Source organism: Balaenoptera acutorostrata, chromosome 12 (genome assembly GCF_949987535.1).
Source record: "Balaenoptera acutorostrata chromosome 12, mBalAcu1.1, whole genome shotgun sequence".
Classification (NCBI taxonomy): Eukaryota; Metazoa; Chordata; class Mammalia; order Artiodactyla; family Balaenopteridae; genus Balaenoptera; species Balaenoptera acutorostrata.
The window spans coordinates 59717954-59741518 of NC_080075.1; positions in this window are offsets into that span (position 1 = coordinate 59717954).

Below are 23565 nucleotides of genomic sequence, written 5' to 3' on the forward strand. Positions count from 1 at the left end.
TCTCTGAGCGGAAGAAATCTTGGGACGTCTCTGGTCTTTCCCCTCATCCTTGGTTGGACCTCCGTTTAAGGATCCCAGACTCAGGAGAGCTGATCTTGTTTTAGAAGCGCTGCCCTCAGTCGTTGCCCCGTTGCCTCCTGCCTGGTGCTGGGGAGAACACGCTGCTTCCTTGTCTCCATCCCTGGGATCTGCTACCTCAGTGTCTCCCATCACCTGTGTCTTCCCCCAACAGAGGAGAGAGACTCCTAATTTGCCAGGGAAGGGCCCTTGCTTAAGCTTCTACCATGTATCGACCGTGCCAGCTTCTGGGATGCCAGCTCCCAGGCCTGCAGGCTGAGTAAATAAATGTGGGACACAACTGTTTTGGGAGCTGACTAGCTTCTTATCAGGAGGCTAATGAAGCCTGCTTCCTTCTCATGCTCACCTGGCTGGGACAACTTTTCACTGTCTTAGGTGGCCCACTCAGCCCTGGCCTTCTGGATCAGCTGCTCTTGGGGGTAGCCAGCTGGAAGCTTGTTGGCATTTATTTCCTTTCTCAGCTGTAAAAACTCTGCCCCCTGAGATGGACCAAGTAATTACCGTGAAATAGATCTTGGCAATCACATCTAGACAGAAATGAAAGGTAAAATGTAAGTGGCAGGTATTTACATGATCTTGCTACCCTGGGGGTCTAATGGTCCCGTTTTGGCTGGCAAAGAGGACAACCACTTGAGGGGCTGTGTGGTGTCATGAGTTGTCCCCTGGGCTGGGGGTCACAATATTTGGACTCTGTTCCTAAACAGATGGTGACTTTAGGTAAATCCCTTCACCTCTCTGGTCTCAGTTCCCTTACTTGTAAAAATGAGGGGGATGGGCTAGATGATTTACCTAGACCTTCTACATCAAATAATGAGATTTTATACAGCATTTTCAGATACAGTCATAGAAAACAATACCTTCAGGTCTCTGTCCTTTTTTCCTTTCTTTCCTTCTTTCTTTCAATAACGAGTGGCCAGGAAAGGGAAATCAGAGGTTAACTCTCTGCTGCTGAGATAACATGTGATTCCATAGTTTCTGTAGATTGGTGACTTATATTCTTTGTCTGAGACTGATGTTTAGTCTCTGCAGAACTGAAAACCCTGCCCTGCACCCTCCCAGACTGGCCTGTGGCCTTTTCCTCATTGGTGGGTTCAGGAAAGTGATTCAGTTGTTCCCCCAGTCACCAGTGGGCAAGAAGGGGAAGCCAGGCATTGGTGGGCAGGCCAGACCAGTGGCAGGGAATTGGAATTGTTGACCTCTGTGCACTGGGCACGTGTAACTGCCTGACGTCATCCTCTTCACCCTGCCGTCTCTGTCCTGCTCTGTGTCACTTCCCTGCCAGCCTGGCAGGTGGGATTAGAGGGAGGTCACTGTACTTATTTGTGTTCCCTTGGGCCTTGGCATCTGGCTCTATGCAGGACTGTGGCTCTCCCACAGCTCCGGCCCTCGCTGGGCTCTGGAAGCGCTGTTCCACTGCTTATCCCTTCATCTCCAGGGATTCATTCAGGCAGTGGCTTCTTGTTGGGTGCACTTATTCTCTTAATCCTGCTGAGATTTCTACAAATAGTCCCATGCGGGGTGAATTCTGTTTCTTGTCAGGTCCCTAACTGTTAATGACATCCAAAGAGGGCATGAAAAGTAACCAGGAGTTAAGATTGTATTGGTATTTATCTGTGTTTCTTGACCATGGCTGAGCTTTAAACTCCCCAGGGGAGTTTAAAAAAATACTGTGCTTGGTCCCTATCCCTAGAGATTCAGATTTAATGGTCCAGGGTAGGGCCTGGGATTGATGTTTTTAAAAAGCCTCTGACGTGCAGCCTGAGTATGAAACAACCAATACCATTGGTTGGTATTAATGGCTGGGGAAAATATATCTTTCTCCTGAGAATCAGGATCATTTCCTTGGGTACAGACGTTTACTCTTTTTTCTTTTAAAGTTTCTGTGATAGAAAATTTTCATACCTATACAAACTTAGGGAGTGTAGAGTAATGGATATGCATGTACCCGTCACCCAGATTCAGCAGTCGTCAATTTATGGCCCACCCAGTGTAGTTGCATCATTTTATACCCTGATCAGCAGCGGATGAGTGTTCCGGTGCCTCTGCATTTCTACCAGCGTTTGGTATTGTCAGTCTTTTTTTTTTTGTCATCCTACTTGGAATGAAGTGATATCGTGGTTTTAATTTTCATTACCCTATGTCTAATGATGTTGATTACCTTTTCATGTGCTCATTGGCCACTGTGTGTGTGTGTGTGTGTGTGTCTGTGTGTATTTAGAGATGACTGCATGTTTTTTTGCACATTTTAAATTGCCTTTTGTCTTTTTATTGTTGATTCGTAGAAGTTATTTACATGTACTGAATACAAGTTTTTTTTTTGTTTTTGTTATTGTTATTTGGTTACATAGGTATGCTGAAAATGTTTTTTCCCAGTCAGTGACTTGTCTTATTTTTCTTAGTGGTGTCTTCCTTCCTTCTTGCCTTCCTTCCTTCTCCTTCTCCTCTTCTTCTTCCTCTACTTCTCCTCCTCCTTCTTTTATTATTTTTTCCCTTTCAGTTTTATTGAGATATAATTGACATACAGCACTGTATATGTTTAAGGTGTACAGCATAATGATTTGACTTACATATCATGAAACGATCAACACAGTAAGTTTAGTGAATGTACATCATCTCATATAACTACGAAATAAAAAGAAAAAAAAATTTTGAAGAGAACTCTTAGGATTTAGTTAACAATTTTCATATATAACACAGCAGTGTTAATAATATTTATCATGTCATACATTACATCTCTATTACTTATTTATCTTATAACTGGAAGTTTGTACCTTTGGACTGCCTTCATCCAAATCCCCCTCTCCCTACTCCCTTACCTCTGGTTACCACAAACCTGATCTCTTTTTCTATGAGTTTGTTTGTTTGTTTTTGAAGTATAATTGACCTACAACACTATGTTAGTTCCTGGTACACAATATAGTGTTTCAATATTTCTGTACATCTCAGAATGATACCCATTCTTCTTTTTTTTCACTATAAGAAGGGCCATTCTTAACAGGACAAGGAAAAGGATGGATGTGTCACCCAGGGCACATCCAATACAACAAATACCAAGCTAGAATGTGTGTGTGTGTGTGTGTGTGTGTGTGTGTGTGTGTGTGATTGTGTCTGAATGATTTGACACACACCTTACAGACTGCTCCAGGTGCCTTCCTCATTTTGCCAGCAATTGTCTGTGTCATTCAGGGTTCCAGTAGGAAACAGATGCTATACCAATGGGGTAATTGAGGAGACCTTAGTAAAAGGACTATTTGTAATGGTGTGGGCAGGATTAAGGGAGATCAGTAATGGATGGGGCATCACTCTAGGGCTAGGAGTCTAGGAGTCCTTCTATCCCTAGGCCCGAGGAGTAAGGGAGGGAGTGGTTATGGGAGCCCAGAGAGGACGGTTTATGGAGAGGGCTGCCTTTGTTAGAGGTGCACACCCAGCTCGGCTGACTCAGTAGGGAGGGAGCTAGATGATTTTAAAATCTGATTTTACTCTCTTCTTTGCTTCCAATACCCAAATGGTGCTTCTCAATGTCTGGATCTAAGTGAAGCCAAAGGGCAAGGGAACGCATTGATGCAGTGTATACTGAACCTCCTGTAGCAAAGAGGCGGTTGAAGAAAGGTAGGGAGTGGATTTGAAAGAGTAAATGGGAAATAACCAGCATATTACTTGTTTCAACTACTTGTATGGAAGAAAGAAATCAGCATCTGCGGAACAGTAACCATCCGCTAGGCTCTGTGCCAGACACTCTACTTATACCATTCCTGTAATGCAACATTCCTTATTCCTGTGCCTCAGAGGAAGAAGCACTCAGTGACGTACCCCAGGCCAGAAGTGGGATTCAAAATCTGTGCTGGCTCATTTCATAGCCATTGTTCTGTGCATCCCACCATGATGACCCTAGTAACACATGCTCAGGGAGCCAAACAGAAAAGAACTTCTGCTGTCTTGTATGAACATTCTTTCCTGCAGCAGAGAATGAAAAAATAGGCAAGAAGTAGCTAACTTGAGGAATTTGTCTTCTCTGCATCAGAGGACAGCATAGGGCTGATAATGACCTGCTTGCGAAAATGGGGAGCTGGAGACCAAGGGCGATTCAGTGCTTATCGGTACTTAGCACATTGATCACAACCTGTGTCTTCGGAAAGTGTCTCATTTACTTGGTCTTTTTTCATGGGTTCTTGCCTGGCATTCATGGAGCCTTGGGGATCCATGGATGGAACTGTGTTCCAATGTAATTGGTCCCTTTGTGATACAATGTAGTTTATTTGTGCATTTGTAGGCTTTAGTGACTGACATAGGCATCCCACCATACAAAAGATTAAGAACCCCTGTGTGACAACGAATTCAACATTAGTTAGTAATAGAGGACTTTAATTTTAATAAGAATATGATTAGAAGTCATGCACCCCTTGTATAGGGCAGGAGAGGTACTAAATGTCATGCCCAAACTCACTGTTCTAAGTGGCAAGGAAAAGCCAATGCTTTCATTAAGTAGAGAAGAAAGATAGCAAGCATGCTAGAAATATTTCATCAAGAAACATGTATGAAGTAGATATTAGGCACTGTAGTAAGTGATTAAAAACAAGGGGGAGGGGGGTCCTTTTCTGTGCCCAGATACTAGATCTCGCCATATATTCTTACCTTATTTTGATGTGCAGGTTTGTTGTTTTGTGGCAGACACAGTTAAGGTGGGGTGGGATTGGAAGACCCAAGACCTGATGACCCTATGTGTGTGTTAAAACATAGAAAGGCAACGTCACAGAGGCAGAGTTAGAAGGGACATCGGAATCCATGAGATTCAACCTCCCATCTAACAAAGGACTCTCTTACATAACTCGTGTGACAGCTGGTTGTCTGACCTCTGCCTGACGTGTCAGAGATGGAGCACTCCAGACCCTGCAGGGCCCAACGCTGTCTTTTTTTTGGCCTTAATTTAGCATTAATGAAGCAGTAGCAACACCACCACTAACGTCATTTATGGAGTACTTACTCTATGCTGGGCACTGTGCCTGAGCACTTTAAATGCATGATCCCCTTTAATCCTTAAAATGACTCTATGGGATGGGTGATGTCACCTCCATTTCATAGATGGATGAGCTGAAGCTTAGTGATTAGCCCACATATTTGTCACAGGGGTGTGTGTGTGTGTGTGTTTGTGTTTGTTTGTGTTTGTAGGAGTATGTGTATTTGCGTGTAAAATAAATATGTAGTACCTTGCTTCTCCTCCCACAAGCAGAAGACCAATACACACTGCAGGGGATCTGACAGGACACTATTATGGGTGTCCCAGACAGGCCAATCATTTGGTGACTTTTTAAACTTATTTGGAATTTTCTAGAAGTTATAATTTTTTTCTGCACATAATTATTGGGAAGTTATTTATCTTTATCCACCTCCTTTCCTTCTTTCTTTCGTCTTCTTCTTTCTTTTTTTTTTTTTTTTGGTCTTTATTGAATCTGTTGCAATATTGCTTGTTTTTTATATTTTGGTTTTTTGGCCACGAGGCATGTGGGCTCTTAGCTCCCTGACCAGGGATTGAAACCTCACCCCCTGCATTGGAAGGCAAAGTCTTAACCACTGGACTGTCAGGGAAGTTCCGTTTCTTTTTGTTTTTATAATCAGTTTAAAAAAAATGTAGTTTTTAAATTGAAGTATAGTTGATGTATAATATGTTACAGGTGAACAATATAGTGATTCACAATTTGTAAAGGTTATATACTCCATTTATAGTTGTTATAAAATATTTGCTATATTTCCTGTGTTGTACAATATATCCTTGTGGCTTATTTTATACCTAATAGATTGTAGCTATTGATCCCCTACCCCTATTTTCCTCTCCCCTTTCCCTCTCCCCTCTGGTAAATACTAGTTTGTCCTCTATATCTGTGAGTCTGCTTCTTTTTTGTTATATTCTAGTTTGTTGTATTTTTTAGATTTCACATATAAGTGATATACAGTATTTGTCTTTCTCTGTCTGACTTATTTCACTTAACATAATGTCCTCCAAGTCCATCCATGTTGCTGCAAATGGCAAGATTTTGTTCTTTTTTATGGCTGAGTAGTATTCCATTCTATATATATACCACATCTTCTTTGTCCATTCATCTGTTTATGGACACTTAGGTTGCTTCCATATCTTGGCTCTTGTAAATAATGCTGCTATGAACATTGGGGTGCATGTATCATTTTGAATTAGGAGTGGAATTGCTGGGTCATATGGTAGTTCTATTTTTAGCTTTTTGAGAAAGCTTCATACTGTTTTCCACAGTGGCTCCACCAATTTACATTCCCACCAACAGTGTAGGAAGGTTCCCTTTTCTCCACATCCTTGCCAACATGTGTTATTTGTGTTCTTTTTGATGATAGCCATTCTGACAGGTGTGAGGCGATACCTCATTGTGGTTTTGATTTGCATTTCCCTGATGATTAGACATGCTGAACGTCTTTTCATGTGCCTGTTGGCCATCTGTGTGTCTTTGTTGGAAAAATGTCTATTCAGTTCTCTGGCGTTTTTAATCAGGTTTTTTTTAAAAAAATAAATTTATTTAGTTTTTAAATTTTTGGCTGCGTTGGGTCTTTGTTGCTGCGCACAGGCTTTCTCTAGTTGTGGTGAGTGGGGGCTACTCTTCGTTTTGGTGCATGGGCTCTAGGTGCTCGGGCTTCAGTAGTTGTGGCTTGCAGGCTCTAGAGTGCAGGCTCAGTAGTTGTGGCTCACGGGCTTCGCTGCTCCGCAGTATGTGGGATCTTCCTAGACCAGGGATCGAACCCGTGTCCCCTGCATTTACAGGCAGATTCTTAACCACGGTGCCACCAGGGAAGTCCTTGTTTGTTTTTTTGATGTTGGGCTGTATGAGGTGTTTATATACGTTGGATATTAACCCCTTATCAGTCGTATCATTTGCAAATGTTTTCTCTCATTCAGTAGTCCACCTACTTTCTTTTTCTTTTTCTTTTTTTAACATCTTTATTGGAGTATAATTGCTTTACAATGTTGTGTTAGTTTCTGCTGTATAACAAAGTAAATCAGCTATATGTATACATATATCCCCATATCGCCTCCCTCTTGTGTCTCCCTCCCACTCTCCTTATGCCACCCTTCTAGGTGGTCGCAAAGCACCGAGCTGATCTCCCTGTGCTATGCGGCTGCTTCCCACTAGCTATCTATTTTACATTTGGTACTGTATATATGTCAGTGTTACTCTCTCAGTTAGTCCCAGCTTACCCTTCCCTCTCCCTGTGTCCTCAATTCCATTCTCTACGTCTGTGTCTGCCCCTAGGTTCTTCAGAACCATTTTTTTTTTTTAGATTCCATATATATGTGTTAGCATATGGTATTTGTTTTTCTCTTTCTGACTTAACTTCACTCTGTATGACAGACTCTAACTCCATCCACCTCACTACAAATAACTCAATTTCATTTCTTTTTATGGCTGAGTAATATTCCATTGTATATATGTGCCACATCTTCTTTATCCATTCATCTGTCAATGGACACTTAGGTTGCTTCCATGTCCTGGCTATTGTAAATAGTGCTGCAATGAACATTGTGGTACATGACTCTTTTAGAATTGTGGCTTTCTCAGGGTATATGCCCAGTAGTGGGATTGCTGGGTCATATGGTAGTTCTATTTTTAGTTTTTTAAGGAACCTCCATACTGTTCTCCATAGTGGCTCTATCAATTTACATTCCCACCAGCAGTGCAAGAAGGTTCCCTTTTCTCCACACTCTCTCCAGCATTTATTGTTTGTAGATTTTTTGATGGCCATTCTGACTGGTGTGAGGTGATACCTCATTGTAGTTTTGATTTGTATTTCTCTAATGATTAGTGATGTTGACATCTTTTCATGTGTTTGTTGGCAGTCTGTATATCTTCTTTGGAGAAACGTCTGTTTAGGTCTTCTGCCCATTTTTGGATTGGGTTGTTTGGTTTTTTGATATTGAGCTGCATGAGCTGCTTGTATATTTTGGAGATTAATCCTTCGTCAGTTGCTTCATTTGCAAATATTTTCTCCCATTCTGAGGGTTATCTTTTCGTCTTGTTTATGGTTTCCTTTGCTGTGCAAAAGCTTTTAAGTTTCATTAGGTCCCATTTGTTTATTTTTGTTTGTTTTTATTTCCATTTCTCTAGGAGGTGGGTCAAAAAGGATCTTGCTGTGATGTATGTCATAGAGTGTTCTGCCTATGTTTCCCTCTAAGAGTTTGATAGTGTCTGGCCTTACATTTAGGTCTTTAATCCATTTTGAGTTTATTTTTGTGTATGGTGTTAGGGAGTGTTCTAATTTCATTGTTTTACATGTAGCTGTTCAGTTTTCCCAGCACCACTTATTGAAGAGACTGTCTTTTCTCCATTGTATACTCTTGCCTCCTTTATCAAAGATAGGGTGACCATATGTGCGTGGGTTTATCTCTGGGCTTTCTATCCTGTTCCATTGATCTCTATTTCTGTTGTTGTGCCAGTACCATACTGTCTTGATTACTGTAGCTTTGTATTATAGTCTGAAGTCAGGGAGCCTGGTCCTCCAGCTCCATTTTTTCCTCACGATTGCTTTGGCTATTTGGGGTCTTTTGTGTTTCCATACAAATTGTGCAATTTTTTGTTCTAGTTCTGTGAAAAATGCCATTGGTAGTTTGATAGGGATTGCATTGAATCTGTAGATTGCTTTGGGTAGTATAGTTATTTTCACAATGTTGATTCTTCCAATCCAAGAACATGGTATATCTGTCCATCTGTATCATCTTTAATTTCTTTCATCAGTGTCTTATAGTTTTCTGCATACAGGTCTTTTTTCTCCTTAGGTAGGTTTATTCCTAGGTATTTGATTCTTTTTGTTGCAGTGGTAAATGGGAGTGTTTCCTTAATTTCTCTTTCAGATTTTTCATCATTAGTGTATAGGAATGCCAGAGATTTCTGTGCGTTAATTTTGTATCCTGCTACTCTACCAAATTCATTGATTAGTTCTAGTAGTTTTCTGGTAGCATCTTTAGGATTCTGTATGTATAGTATCATGTCACCTGTAAACAGTGACAGTTTTACTTCTTTTCCGATTTGGATTCCTTTTATTTCTTTTTCTTCTCTGATTGCTGTGGCTAACACTTCCAAAACTATGTTGAATAATAGTGGTGAGAGTGTACAACCTTGTCTTGTTCCTGATCTTAGAGGAAATGGTTTCAGTTTTTCACCATTGAGAATGATGTTGGCTGTGGGTTTGTCATATATGGCCTTTATTATCTTGAGGTAGGTTCCCTCTATGCCTACTTTCTGCACCTCCTTTCTTTAACTCATGTTAATCCAGTATGTACCCAAGGATGCATTCTGGGGATAGATTTTGACCTCAGATGCTGCTTGGTTTTACTTGTCTCTTAATCCAGCTCTGGACTTGAGGTGGTATTGCTGGTGGAAGTGTATTGTTGATGAAAAGAGGGGTTCTCAGCCCAGAGACAGATTTCCTCCTTTGTAAAACGATATGGGCAGGTTCCATGGGTGCCTAAGTTTCATTCTGGCTATGACACTGTGTGAGTCTATGAACCTGAAAGTGAAAAATGTAAACATGGGGATAAGAGAGAACACAGTGTTCGTTGGCTTGGGGGAATAATAAAGAAATTTTCCATAGATAAAATTGCTTTTATCAAGTTAACTTAGTTACTTATCATTGCTAAATAAAAAAGGAACTATTTTTTTCCTCAAGGCTGAATGCTGAACGCAAGACCTGCGTAGTTCCTGTTAATGGGAACGGTAATTTGTAATATTTAGTGTGACCACTGGGTGGCGCAATTGCCCCACATTGTTAGTAAAAACCACCCTGCATTTTTAGGTGAAGTGGGTTTTCAGGAAGCTGCTGAACCTGCATCTCCTTAAGGAGAAATATACAGTGGTTATAGCCGGAAAGGACTTCCGGAATTATTTGGTTCAATCCCTTTTATTTTATTTTAATTGCACTATTTTATTTTATTTAATTTATGTGATATATAAATACATTCTAATTATAAAAGAATCAAGTTTTATATATGCCCCTCCTCACTCTCTGCTATGCTCATTCCCCACCCCAGAGAAAACCCATTGTTAACCCTTTGGGGTATTTCTTTAAGGTCCTTCCTTTGTAGTATACACATCGGTATATGTGCATGTGATATATGTCTTTTCTTAATGAACATTCATGCAACCTCCTGATTTTGTAAATGAAGAAAGATACAGTGTAGGATTTGGAGCCAATATTGTTTTATGGGAAGAGCCTGTGCTTTAGAGTCACACAGACTTGAGTTTAAAATTTTGATCTTGCAACTTAATAGTTACCAACCTTGGCCAAGCTATTTAGTTCTCACCTGAGCCTCATTCCCCTCATCTTGCAAGCTATTCAGGTGTACTAAAAGTGATGAATACATGCAAATGCTCCTAGCTCAGCTGGCCGGCTGTAAAGTGTTACTTTCCTTCCCTGTCACTCTTTGCCAAGTTCAAACAACTCAGTAGTGGAAGAACACAGTTTTCTCCATCCTGTGCCTCCTAGGAACCTTTGAAAGATGTCAGTACATGTGTACATGCATAATCATATGCAAACTCCACCTTAAGGACCCAGTGACCCATAAGTATGAATTCTGCTATTGCCAAAGCCTTCCCTGGCCTCTGTGTGTCTTGCTTCTGTCCAAATTCAGGGAAGAACTGTATTTGAGGGCTGGAGGGAAACGCCATGGGTGCCAAAGGGCATAGGAATTCAGAAAGGCTTAATTGACTGGGGTTCAAGTTCAGACTAGGCTCAGGTGTGTAAACTTGTGCAAAACTCCTATGTTCTCTTTGCCCAAGTTTCTTTACCTGTAAAACCAGAAAGATGAATTTGGACCCCATTAGAGCTTATACTAGTGAGTAGATAAATCAGCCATGTAGCTCATGATGCTTTCCTTTTTGCCTTGTTTTCCAGAAAGCTCAGAGCCAAATTGAATGTGAATTGAAACCACTTTCCTTGCCCCCAGGTTTCTGGGCTAAGTACCTTCCATTTCATGGTTTTATGTTGGTTATTATTTTAATGATGTGAACTGTGGATCTATAAAGGTGATGGTGAGGAGATGGGCTGGACTTCTTGCTAATCCAGGCATGTGGGAGCTTCAGGCCTTGCCCTTTGAGATACTGTGGGCAGGAGGGGTTCCTACCCCTGTTTAAAATGTTCTCCTCTCAGTTTTGCATAACAGTTCCTGATATTTCATTTGGCATTTTAGAAGATCCTTTCAGATAAGTTTGAAAATAATTATTTAAAAATAAGATCTCTGATCTTATTTGAAACTCACAACAGTCTCTGAGGCTTGATCACAAAGCGGCAGGCACACGGGGACACTAGTCGAATGGTGTTTTATAAAAACAACACAACCTTAAAAACATTAAAAAACCAAACCAAACCAAACCCAGAGTAACAGCGTATGTGTTTCAGTTAAGAAAGTCCTTTCTTGAAAAAACAAAGCGGGCTTTAGAGGAAACTAGATGGCTGGCAGCACAGGTCTTGAGGGCAGCTTTGCAGGTTGATGATTTTATTTCATCTCCGGGTAGACTAGGCTCCGTCAGATGGGGCCGCGTGCTCCCTTGTCTCTGTCTGGTTCTGAGCTGCTCACTGAGTGACAGCTCGTTCCCCCTTTACTCTGTGGATGTGAATCTCACCTACAACCACCTCACAGTTTTCCTCAGGAGGAGAAAGGGGCTGTGGAACCCACCTTGGAGATCACAACCTGCATTGTTATGGCAACTTGTTCTGCCACTGCCCATGAAATGGGAAAGGTCTCGCTATTTGGTTCATATCCTGCCTAAATTGACCAAAGGATCTCCCAGGGTTCCTGGGGTGGGGCCCTGGAGCTCCCCAGAGGGACCACCTCAGGGACTCCCTGGATCCCTGATTTTAGGACTCCTGGATGGTCCTTCTGAGATACAGAAGGATCAATTTTGCACTTAAGGAGAAACGAGGAAGACACAGACCTCAGAGCAGAATCTTTCAGTCACTCTGCAAAGCAACTCCATTCCTGTGAATTCCAGAATGAGCTTGCTGTGGGATGAACAGGAACGGCCTTTGCCACTTTGCAGGTTTTCTCTCATTCCAGACAGGTGAGGCGGGGAAGCAGCTGCAGGCTTTGGGTTGTAAACAAGTCTCCTGTCCTGGTGTAAAGGCTGAGCTTTCTCATGAAGAGGAGAGAGAGGCTTCGATGACACAGTGGAGCTGTGGGAGAACGCCTTCACATCCCAGCAGAAGGGGCGGGAGATAAGCCTTGACAGAGTCTCCCTTGACGAGGCTTCAAGGAGGGACGTCTGTTTCTTTTCCTGAGTTAAGAGACAGGCACAGTCTACAGTCAAGGCTGTGAGCTGTGCTACTACTAATTTTATTTAAATAGAATTTCTTCTCGTTTCTGCATGAATTGCTATTGACAGTGTCTGAGCATCTTCTTCGCTAACGGTCTCCCCCTGGAGAGTGTTGTCTGAGTAGAACTGTACCTAAGCCATTCAGGTCCAAGCTGCCCGGCATTCAGCAGAAGAAAGCCTGCTTGCAACAGCTGTGTTTCAATGGTCACTGTCTTGCCTCCGCAGGAAGCTGGGCAGCTTTTTCGAAATGCAAAGTCAGCTAAATCGGTGCAGTGCTGAGACCTGATTAGGAAAGCCTCACTATTCAATTCGATTTAAATGAAGTGATTTTCAAAATCTTAACAGTTTAAATGCCAAAGGAGAAGGAAGAAAGCCAAAGCTGATGGGGAACCAAATCATTTTCCAAAAATGGGGGCTATTTTCACAATGAAAGGAAAAATCAGTTCTGAACTGCTGCGCTGGGGACAAAGTGGTGGCAGACCTGGCTTCAGGGCCTTGTCTGCAAAGTGTGCAGAGTGCCCTGGCAGTTGGAAAGAGCCAGGTGGCCTGCAGGTTCCACTCAGCTTGGCTGCACTTGTCAATCCTGCAACAGGGCTTCTTCCTGACTCCAGACCTCTGACCTCCTTTTCTTAGAGTACTTACTTTAGAAAACTTTCAATTGTAAATTCTTTCTCTGCCCCTTGGAGAGGTAAATCTTCTCCCAGCCTCTTGCCAGGGTTATAATCCAGGAATGTCTTCTTCAGGGACCTGGGAGCCACCCCTTTGAAATGAATCGTCAGGAAATTTGGTGGTCGTATCTCCCAGTCTGTGTGGGCAGGTAGCAGTCTAACTGCCACAAGCACCAATTAGCAAACGCAGATGGCCTGACCACATTGATCCACCTCCCTGCTAACTCCCTCTAGCACCTTTACACCAGCTCACCCCAGCACTTAATAACTCTCCTGCCTTGCCTTTTGTTCAGCCTCTCTCCCCTCTTGCTGCAAGAGTCCTGATTAAAATCTTCCTTGCCTGTTTAATTCTGTCTAGTGCAATGTTCTTTGGCATTGCTCAGTCCAAACCCTCTTTCTGCCACCCCCTGTGGAGCAAACTCTTCTCAGATGGAACCGTCCTGGGAGGTGCCCCTCCCCTTACCTTCACTTCTGGTTGGAAGAACCCCACTCCGGTCCCTCTGGCTGCCATCTGTAATCCCAGCGATGCTCACCTCAGTATTTCCTAAGGAGGGAGGACATGGGGAAAGGGAAAGGAAACCAGCACTTGGCTGCTCCTTGAGTCTGATCTCTTTTTCCACAGTGGTCTCTCTATTTTGTAATTTTCTTTTAAAAATACAGTTTTAGGGAATTCCCTGGCAGTACAGTGGTTAAGACTCAGTGCTTTCACTGCCGGGGCCTGGGTTCAATCCCTGGCCGGGGAACTAAGATCCTGCAAGCTGTGTGGTGCAGCCAAAAAAAGATTTTTCTTTTTTTTTTTTAAAACTTGGATGGGGAGTAAATTAGAAATGGTACGCACAGCAGTGCGAGAGAACATCCCTTGAGCCACTGCACTGGGGTTCGGGGAGAGAGTATCTCAATGGCTTTACTTAGAGAAATGTGTGGTCCATGTGGAGTGTACATCCCACTGAGTGTGGTGCCTTAGAGACTGGGCTCTGGAGTCCGCCTGCCTGGGCTGATTCTCACCTCCACTGCTTGATGTGTGACCGTGGGCGAGTTGCCCAAGTCTCCCTGTGCCTCAGTTTCCTCATCTGTAAAATCTGGGTTCCATCATAGGGTTGTCATGAGGGTTACATGCTTACGTGTAAAACGCTTAGTACAGTGCCTAGCACAGAGTAAACTTCCAATAAATGCTTAGCCATAATCATTATAGTATGCACATTTTTGTTTTCTCCTGAAAGGAAGCACGTGCAGTTGTTAACAAATAACCTTTGGGGAGAAACAGAGTAGGGAGGGAGATATTGCCTTTTGATTTTATACTTCCTTGTACTGTTTCAACTTTTTAACCCTATACTTCTTTTATTTAAAGATTTTAATTAACTAAACATTTTTTCCCTTTGGTAATTAAGTGAAATAGCCCATTGATAGGAAGGGAGGGAATAATTGTCTAGAAACAAGGCTTCAATAAATCTATGCCATTTCAGAGTAAAATTTAATCTTGAAGAGCCCATTTTAAAAAATGAAAATTAAACATGTGAAACAAATAAATACTACTTATTTCAGATCCCTTCTCCTAAGTCCCTTTGATTTGATTGACTTAAAATTGCATGGTAATGCGACAGAATCACTGCTGGGAAAACACTTAATGTGTTTCAGAGGTGAACTTCCCTGCAGGGTGGCACCATAATGTATTTTTAGGTGGAGAAAAAAATACGTATTGTTTCCAACCTGATAGCAGGATTCCTGCTAATCAGGGTGGGATTAGCCTTTAGGAAAATTTACTGTTATCTTCTTTAGGTGTGAGGGGATGCTCCTGGTCCCTCTGCCTTCCTGCCCCTACTGGCTGAGTTAGAGACCAAGAGAGATGAGAATTTCTCTTTATCAGAAGCTGGAGCAATGTTAAAGTCCCATGGGCAGCTGAGAAATGAGGGGACGAGGAGCTCAGAGATAGAGGAAAGCAAGAAAGCTGACCAGGGAGAGGTTCTGGGAGGAATGGTCAAGGGGAGCTTGAGAAGAAGGGTGTCTTTGATTTGAAGTTATCCCCTGTGCAGCAGTATACCCCACAATCACTGTTCTACGTACCAGCTCTCGTGTAAGGGTTTGGGGAAATAAGGAAAGAGACTAAAAGAGGACGAAAAGAATAGCCTTAAGAGGACTGATTTGACTAAGATAATTATTTAGGAGGTGGAAGAAGTCAAAGCCAGAGGAAATAGTGCAACCTCTTTGAGAGCTATTGGGGATGTTGGGTTTCCCACTGACTGGGGCCAAGGAGGCTGAAGCCATTTCTTCTAGTAGTGTGGCAGAAACTTCTAATTGTCCCCCATCATCTATTCTTGCTTTTAACCTAGAGCTCGCCTAGCTTCACCAAGGCACATGATTACCCTACTAGAGACTACATTTGCTTTGCAGCTAGATGTGTCCTTTAGACCATGCATCTCGCCAATGGAAGACACACAGAATGTGCCAAGCATGTAATTTCCCTTTCATTCCCTTGGCAGGAAATGATTTATCTCTCATCTCCTCTTTTCCTCCTTCCATGGTCTAGAACATGGAAGTAGCAGTAAGTCCATTTGACCGCAAAGATAAGGACAGCGCCTACAAGGCTTGTCAAAGCATAGATGGCAGGACCTCCCTTCCTAGAGTTTCCGATTCCAGGAAGGTTGAGGTGGGGGCAGGAGAATTTGCATTTCTAACAAGCTCTGGGGTGATGCTGATACTGCTACTCCAGGGAACACAGGAGAATGGAGGACAACACAGAAGGAGCCTGGGTTCCTGGATGTTCTTGTGGAGCAGAGTCACCTAACCCACTGTACTATGTCTGGACTGTTACCGTAAGAGTGGAGTAAACTTTTACCTTGTTGGATCCACAGTGTTTTCGTATCTCTTTTTTTTAAAGCAGTTGAACCTGTATCTTTTTTTTTTTTAATTTATTTATTATTTATTATTTATTTTTGGCTATGTTGGGTCTTCGTTTCTGTGCGAGGGCTTTCTCCAGTTGCGGCAAGTGGGGGCCACTCTTCATCGCGGTGCGCGGGCCTCTCACTATCGCGGCCTCTCTTGCTGCGGAGCACAGGCTCCAGACGCGCAGGCTCAGTAATTGTGGCTCACGGGCCCAGTTGCTCCGCGGCATGTGGGATCTTCCCAGACCAGGGCTCGAACCCATGTCCCCTGCATTAGCAGGCAGATTCTCAACCACTGCGCCACCAGGGAAGCCCCTGAACCTGTATCTTAATACAAATATTGCAGGTAAGGGTTACATAGTAAGGCTGGAGGACGTGGGGACTGCTGGGCAGCTGTCTCTTATGTTCGACACGGGTGATTTTTTATTTGGAAAAGTAATAAAACAAAGGCAATTACTTGTTTAATGACATAATGACTTCTTTTATGAGAGTATTACAGGTAGGCAGTGAACTGAAAACATTCCTTCCACGTCTGCGTCATTGCTTGTTTTCTTGCCTTGGGAAAACCTAAACACTTGTGTGCCCTTGTGTTCTCATTTAAGTGGGGCCTGCAATTTCAGTGGTTTTGTTCAAAGAGGGGTACCTTGTCTTAGAAGTCATTGGAAAGTCAAGCATTTCCTATTATGTACTTGTTAGTTAATATGAACATAAAGATAATGATAACAATAATAACGAACATTACTGAATGCTTACTAGGTACCAGGTACTATGTACTCTCCATGCATCATTTCATTTATTCTTACAATGACCCTGTGAGGAAGCATTACTATTATCTCCATTTTGCAGATGAAATTGAGGCTTGGAGGGCTCAAATAACAGGTTAAATTCCATTCCAGGTCTGCCAGATACCAAAGCCCATGAGCTCAACCTTGGCAATACTCTCTCTCTCCCTGGTAAGTGATTCATTCTCAGATGGTTTTCAGGCTTAGTGTATCAGGCCTATCATTTGTTAGCAATTGGGTTCTTTTTAGTGTGTATATGTTTTCAAATGCAAATATTATTATTTTTTCTTTGAGCAGTTAGGCCTACCTTGCATAATCTAGACTGCTCTGGTTCTGGGAATCTGCTGTGGGGACTGTTGGAAATGAGAAAAGGGCATGGAGTTTAAAAGGTGACAAATGGCTTTGGGTTGCCTGGATTTAAGGCTGTGAGAATTTACTACCAATGCAGTGTTGGGTTTAGTAAGTAATCACCTGCCTATGGGAGCAACAGTGAGGGACACCATCCCACAACAGTTTCAGGCAGGGACCATGGTAATTTTCCAAGTTATATGCCTCTGGAGCAAAGCCAAACCCCAATAAATGCAGGCCAGCATGAATGGGGAGCATTAGCCACCATTAGAACAAATCCATACATCTTTATAGTGGTCCCTCTTGGTGCTGGGCCTCTGGCTGCTTGTTAGAGTTGATATTTTCCCCAGCCTCCTGTCACTGCTTCAAAATTCATGTGTTCTTTTTCCCATTTTTCTGTATCATAGCAGAACAGTCATTGAATTAATTAATCAACAGTTCATTAATTAGTTCCATTCTTACTTTGATGGGATTATTAGGATCAGGCAATGCCACCAGCAGAGCATATCTTTAGTTCTACACAGACCCTAGGGCTGATCACATGTTTACATGACTTCACAACTGTGAACCTGTTGTTCCTAAATGTGCTGATGAATCATTGGTAATAAACCATAGGCCTGTAACACCCTGTCTTTGACTTGATTCTATTCTGCATATTTCAAGGCCTTAATTTGGGGAATCAGTAAACTTTTCCTGTAAAGGACCAGATAGTAAATATTTTTGAGACCATATGGCCTCTGTTGCAACTACTTAACTTTGCTGTTGTAGTGGGAAAGCAGCCACACACAGTAGGTAAACAAATGAGTGTGGCTGTGTTCCAATAAAACTTTATTGTAACAAGTAGTGGGACAGATTTGGCCCCCGGGCTATATATTTGCCTACCCCTGATTTAGATGAAGACAACAATTTATTCACTCAACATTTAAGAGGACTTAACAGCTGCTGAGAAAAGTTGGGGGAGGAAGAAGTAGCTGGACCATGGTTTATAGGACCAACATTCAAAGCTGTCTTGGCATTCTGGCCCCTGCTCAAGACAATACGATTAAATACGATAGATAGGTTCAAAGTATGACCTTGTGTATGTAGGATGGGAGTCAACTTGCTGGGAGGGAATTTGCATGAAAAAGACCTAATTCCTACTTTGCCTTAAAGTGGGAGGCCTTGCCTGCTAAAAGTGCTGACCATCTGGGGCTGTACTGCAGGTTGACTGGGTGTAGATCAGTGATATGATAGTCCTCCTGGGTTTTCTGCTGGTCAGATTACACCTGGAGTGTGGGGTGCAATTTGGACACCTCATTTTGGGGTCCACTGACAAATTAAAGTGCATCTGAAGGAGGGGGACCAAGATGGTTAGGGGCCAGGACATCATGGTCTGTGAGGAATTGTGAACTGAACTGGTTATGTTTAGTCAGGGAAGAGAGGACCAAAGTGAGGATTCTCATTACCTTCATTTGTCTGGATTTCTGTCACGAAAGATTTGTATGTGGCTTGAGGGCTGTGGCGCTTGCAGACGGCAGCCATACAATTAGTACATGACTGAACAATGTGCAGAGAGGTTACAAGGAGGGAAAGTCAGGCCTGGGAGAAAGGTAAACTTTCTAACAGTCAGAGTTGTCTGTCAATGGAACCGCCGCTTTGGTTATTTCCAAGCCTCTGGAGAGTGCTGGGCACCAAAGAGTTACTGAGATGCAACAACATTTCCCTCTGCATCAGGAGGGAAACCAAATGTTTTGATGTGCTAACAAAATGGCCTTTAAAGAAAGATAAAAGGAGTGAGGACAGATGGGTTATTTTTATTGTTTGTAAAATCCAATAAAAATATTCTCTGTAGTGTACGGTGTCTTTGGCTGAGCAGGCATTCAAGTATTGAGGGGGGATAATAAACATTTTCAACAAATTGCTTGTATTGTTCAACAGAGAAGAGGGAGAGATGATCATGTAAGTGCTTACAGGTTTGCCAGGTGGTCAATGCCACATGGATTCGTTACCAAGGCCTTTGAAGAATGGAGGGTGATTCAGAAATGCGTAACTTTATTAGGCGCTCTATAAGAATAATGAAGTCCTCTTTGTTACAGAACAAACTGTCTGTCTAGTCTCCAGACTCTGTTATCCTCTGGGTCAAGTTATGGAGCATTTGCTACGTGCCAGGAATAGGTCTAAGCATTGTATGTGTTGATTTGTTTATTTCGCTACAACAGTGTTTCTTAACCAAGGATGATTTTGCCCTTGCAGGGGACATTTGGTAATATCTGGAAACATTTTGGTGGTCATAACTGAGGGAGGGGGCTGGAATCCAGTGGTTGGAGGCCAGGGATGCTGCGAAACATCCTACAATGCACAGGACAGCCCTTCACAACATAGAACTGTCCAGGCCCAAATGCTGATAATGTTGACATCGAGGTACCTTGTTTTATAGGACGGTAGGTTCTATTATCATACCCATTTTACAGATAGAGAAACTCAGAAGCTAAGTAACTGGTCCAGGGTCCACCAGAGCTGGAAAATTAGGTAACCACTTTACTGTCTTGTCTCTTTGTTTACCTAGTGATGTTATAATGCATGCAGCCTCTGAAGTACTATGTGTGCTTGTCATATTTTCTTGGTACCAGGACAAAAATGGACTATTTTCATTTTTGATTTTATACTTAATAAATACGAAAATTCTTAGCGAGCAACTCAGTTCTCTCCTGATGAGTCTGTTAGTGGAGTCAGACCAAAGGTTCTGGGAGGCTCTAGTGGCCTGGGAAGAAGAAGGCATGATCCACTCTTCCTTATTATCTACCGTGCCCTTAGTGGCTGATGGCAGAGAGGTTACCTGCCGCCTGTGTAGGTAAGTTTGGGTGACCAGCACTTCCTCATGAGAGCTGTTTATATATCAGACAGGGAAACCACTTAAGTTTGTGACTTAAGAAGTGGATCAAAATTCTCTGTTTTTCCTTCTCGCTGTGGTCCCCAGTCCTGACACTAATCCCTAGCCAGGGGTCTGAATTTCTTCCATAAGTAGCTTGTTGCTTATTGTGATAAAGTATCCTAAGGTGCAGATGTGTTATCTGGAAGGGCTAACTTAAATTAGGTTCCTACATTTGTTCTAGAGGCCTCTCAGGATTCTTAGGGAAGGACAGAGGACTGGGGATTTCAGTGGAGAAAAAAGAAAAAGGAAAAGGCAAACATCATTTGTTACAGAGGAAGGGCTCCCATGGCTGGGGCTTGGGAAGGAATGGAAATGGAAACATTTGTTTACCAAATTGGTAGGAAACTGGCCCTGTCTTCTTTCTCCATCTTCAGCTCTCCTGCTGGTTTGGCTCTTCTTCCAGAGACAGTCTCAGAGACTGTATGTATGTCACGTGCATAGTGTGTGTGATTGACCTTTGAGACTCTAGTACCTAGTGCAGAGCCTGGCACGACTTTACTGATGCACCCATTCAACTGGCATTTAAGGAGTGCTTCATATATATCCTGGTTCCTGACCTCAAGAGGCTTAAAATCACGTCTAGGAACCAGATAAGTAAAATGAAGGCTACATGCTCGGACATGCATGCACAGGGGGTTTTGGGGGCATCAGTGTTTCTGGGTCAGACTAGGGGGTCAGGGAAGGTCTCCTGGAGTAGAAATTTCTTGAGTTGATTTTCGAAGGCTCAGATTTAGTTAGCTATTAAAAGAAGTGATTGGAATGTGTCTCAGCCCAATGGAGTAGCATGTGCCAGGGCGCAGAAGTGTAAACCTTGGCAATGAGAGAGAATCGTAAGGGTTCAGCAAAGTGAGTGTGGGGGAGGGATGGGAATGAGGCCAGGGATGTGGGCAGTAGCCACACCAATAAGAACCTTCCTGCCACACTAAGGGCGTTGGATGTGGACCTGAAAGCTCCAGGGACTCCACTGAGGGCTCCCATTGTGCTTTCAAATGTGCCCTCTGGCAGCTGCTTGCAGAAGGTATTGGAGAAGGGCCAGACTGGCAGCAGAAAATAGTGTCGGGAGCTTTTGTTATGTTTTTGTGTGGAGGAGAAGCACAAAGGCCTGAGCTCACAACTCATAGGAGCACTGGCTAGGAAGGGACTGATTTGAGAAATACTTGGAAGTAGAATCTTCACGGTTGGTAACTGCTTCTACACGGATAATGACAGGAGCGTGCTTCCCGACTCCCTCTGAAGTTAGGTGTGGCCACGTGACTTGCTTTGGCCAATGAAATATGAATGGAAGCGCTTTTATGGTGTCTCATCAGAGATTGCATTGTTTGAAATGAGATTGTAGATGAAAATTTTTTAATGAAACATTTTAACAGAATATAACATAAAAATTACCCAGCAACAGAGATCTTATGTTTAAATGCTCTGCAACCAGAGGAAGACAAGAATGAAAATGACCAGCCCTCCTGGGATCTGTTCACAAGCAGAGTGAATCCTTGTGGTTTTGTTTTTGTATGGATTTTTCAGCATTCGACTCCTATATTTGTCTACATCTTAACTGGAGATACTCTGCAGCACAAAGTCACACACACATACACACCCCCCCCTCCACTCAAGCCAGGATACAGTGTTCTAAAGGCCTTTAAAGAGAATAGGACAGTTTCACCTTGGTGTGGCTCTCCAGTGATGAAGGGAGATAATGTGAAATGGTCAAAGTTGTTGGCTTCTAGTGTTTCTTCTCTCCTAATGTTTCAGGGTGTGGCCCTGCAGTCAGCTCTACATCATTCATGCTCGAATTGATGAGGACTGGCTTCGTGTGCCTCTTTCCTTTTTTCTCTCCCACCTGATCTGCTAGGTTTTTTTGTTTGTTTGTTTGTTTTTTAATCACTTTATTGCTAACTGTACTGTTGCAGCAGGGAAAGAAGATCTGGCTAAATCAATCTGATTTACCTGCCCCCCAAAACTGGTGGAGGGGACTTAAAAATGACCCAGAGAATAGTCTCCTGATAACATTAAAAAAAATTCAGGGGCTTCCCTGGTGGCGCAGTGGTTGAGAATCTGCCTGCTAATGCAGGGGACACGGGTTCGAGCCCTGGCCTGGGAAGATCCCACATGCCGCAGAGCGGCTGGGCCCGTGAGCCACAACTGCTGAGCCTGCGCGTCTGGAGCCTGTGCTCCGCAACGAGAGAGGCCCGCGCATCACGATGAAGAGTGGCCCCCGCTTGCCACAACTGGAGAAAGCCCTCGCACAGAAACGAAGACCCAACACAGCCAAAATCAATCAATCAATCAATCAATCAAACATACGCATCTGATTCAAGATCCTCATTAAAAAAAAAAAAAAAAAAAAAAAAAAAAAAAAAGAATGCAGGGTTACAACTGAAAAAAAAAAAAAAAAATTCAGATTAATCTCTTCCTCAGCTGGGAAAGTAACATGTTGAGTGTTGACTTCCCAAGTAGTTTATTCCATAAGTTACGAAATATGTCATCTTGAACCTACCACTTGAGAAGTACTGCAGAGCCTTTCTTTGATGGTCCATAAAATGAGATGGGTCTTCAGGGTGCAGGGTGAGGCTGTCTGGGATGTGTAGCCTGGTAGGAAATGCTCTTTGCAAAACTTCTCTTCTGCCCTCCTTCCCTATCAACTGCCAAGATTTAAACTCACCATCAGACAGAGAGATGAGCTCTGGAACTCTCGTTCATTACTGAGATTCAAAGGTACTAAAATAACCACAAAGAAATGAGATTCCTTCTTCAGATTGCCAGAGAAGGAAGTGAATGATCTGTGACTCAGAGGTATCTCCTTAAGTTAATCATGGCTGACTCTTCACTGCCTGCAATCCCTATAAATCACTATGAAATGAGGAAGAGAAATGATATATGCGACCTGGAAGGAAGGGAAATAGGCTGCATGTTTCTACATAGGGTTACTGAGACAGGAGTTCTGAGTTTTTAAGAGGCAGCACCTGCACGTAGAAGGCGGGAATGACAAATGTGTCTGAATCATTGGTTAGCAAAGCTGGCCTCGCTTGACTGATGGCCGTCTGATTGGCTCTGCCCATTCCCATCTGTTTCATAAGTTCATTGCCAGTAGGGGAAACATGCTTAGCTTAGAACTGTGTTCTGGTCTTGCTCGATGCTTTGATAAATCACAGGAACCTTAGAATGAGCTGAAGGTGACTAGAGAAAGTATCTCTTCTGCACTCTGTCCTGCATCTGAGTTCCCTGGTAAGCTGGTTCCACCTCGACTAGACTAAGACCGGGATGTTCTTTCATGACAAGGTGGGAAACAGGGAAGGATTTTCAAATGAGAAGGGTCCCCTGGCATACTGTGTCTACTTCCACAGCCGTGGCCCTGGAAAGACAAATAAGACAATTGTGCTCATTTCTAGGAACCCTCTCAATACTTGGCAGAAACATTCTCTTTCTTGGTGGCCCTGCCTGAAAGCACGTGTCCTTTATTCTTTTGACAAGGCATTATTCAGTGTCCTTAAATATAACTTTTCCGGTCTTGCCTCTGCTGTAGTTCTCCAGTGGGTTGATCTCACTCCTTGTGGTTATTGCTGAGGCTCAGTTACCACTGTGTTA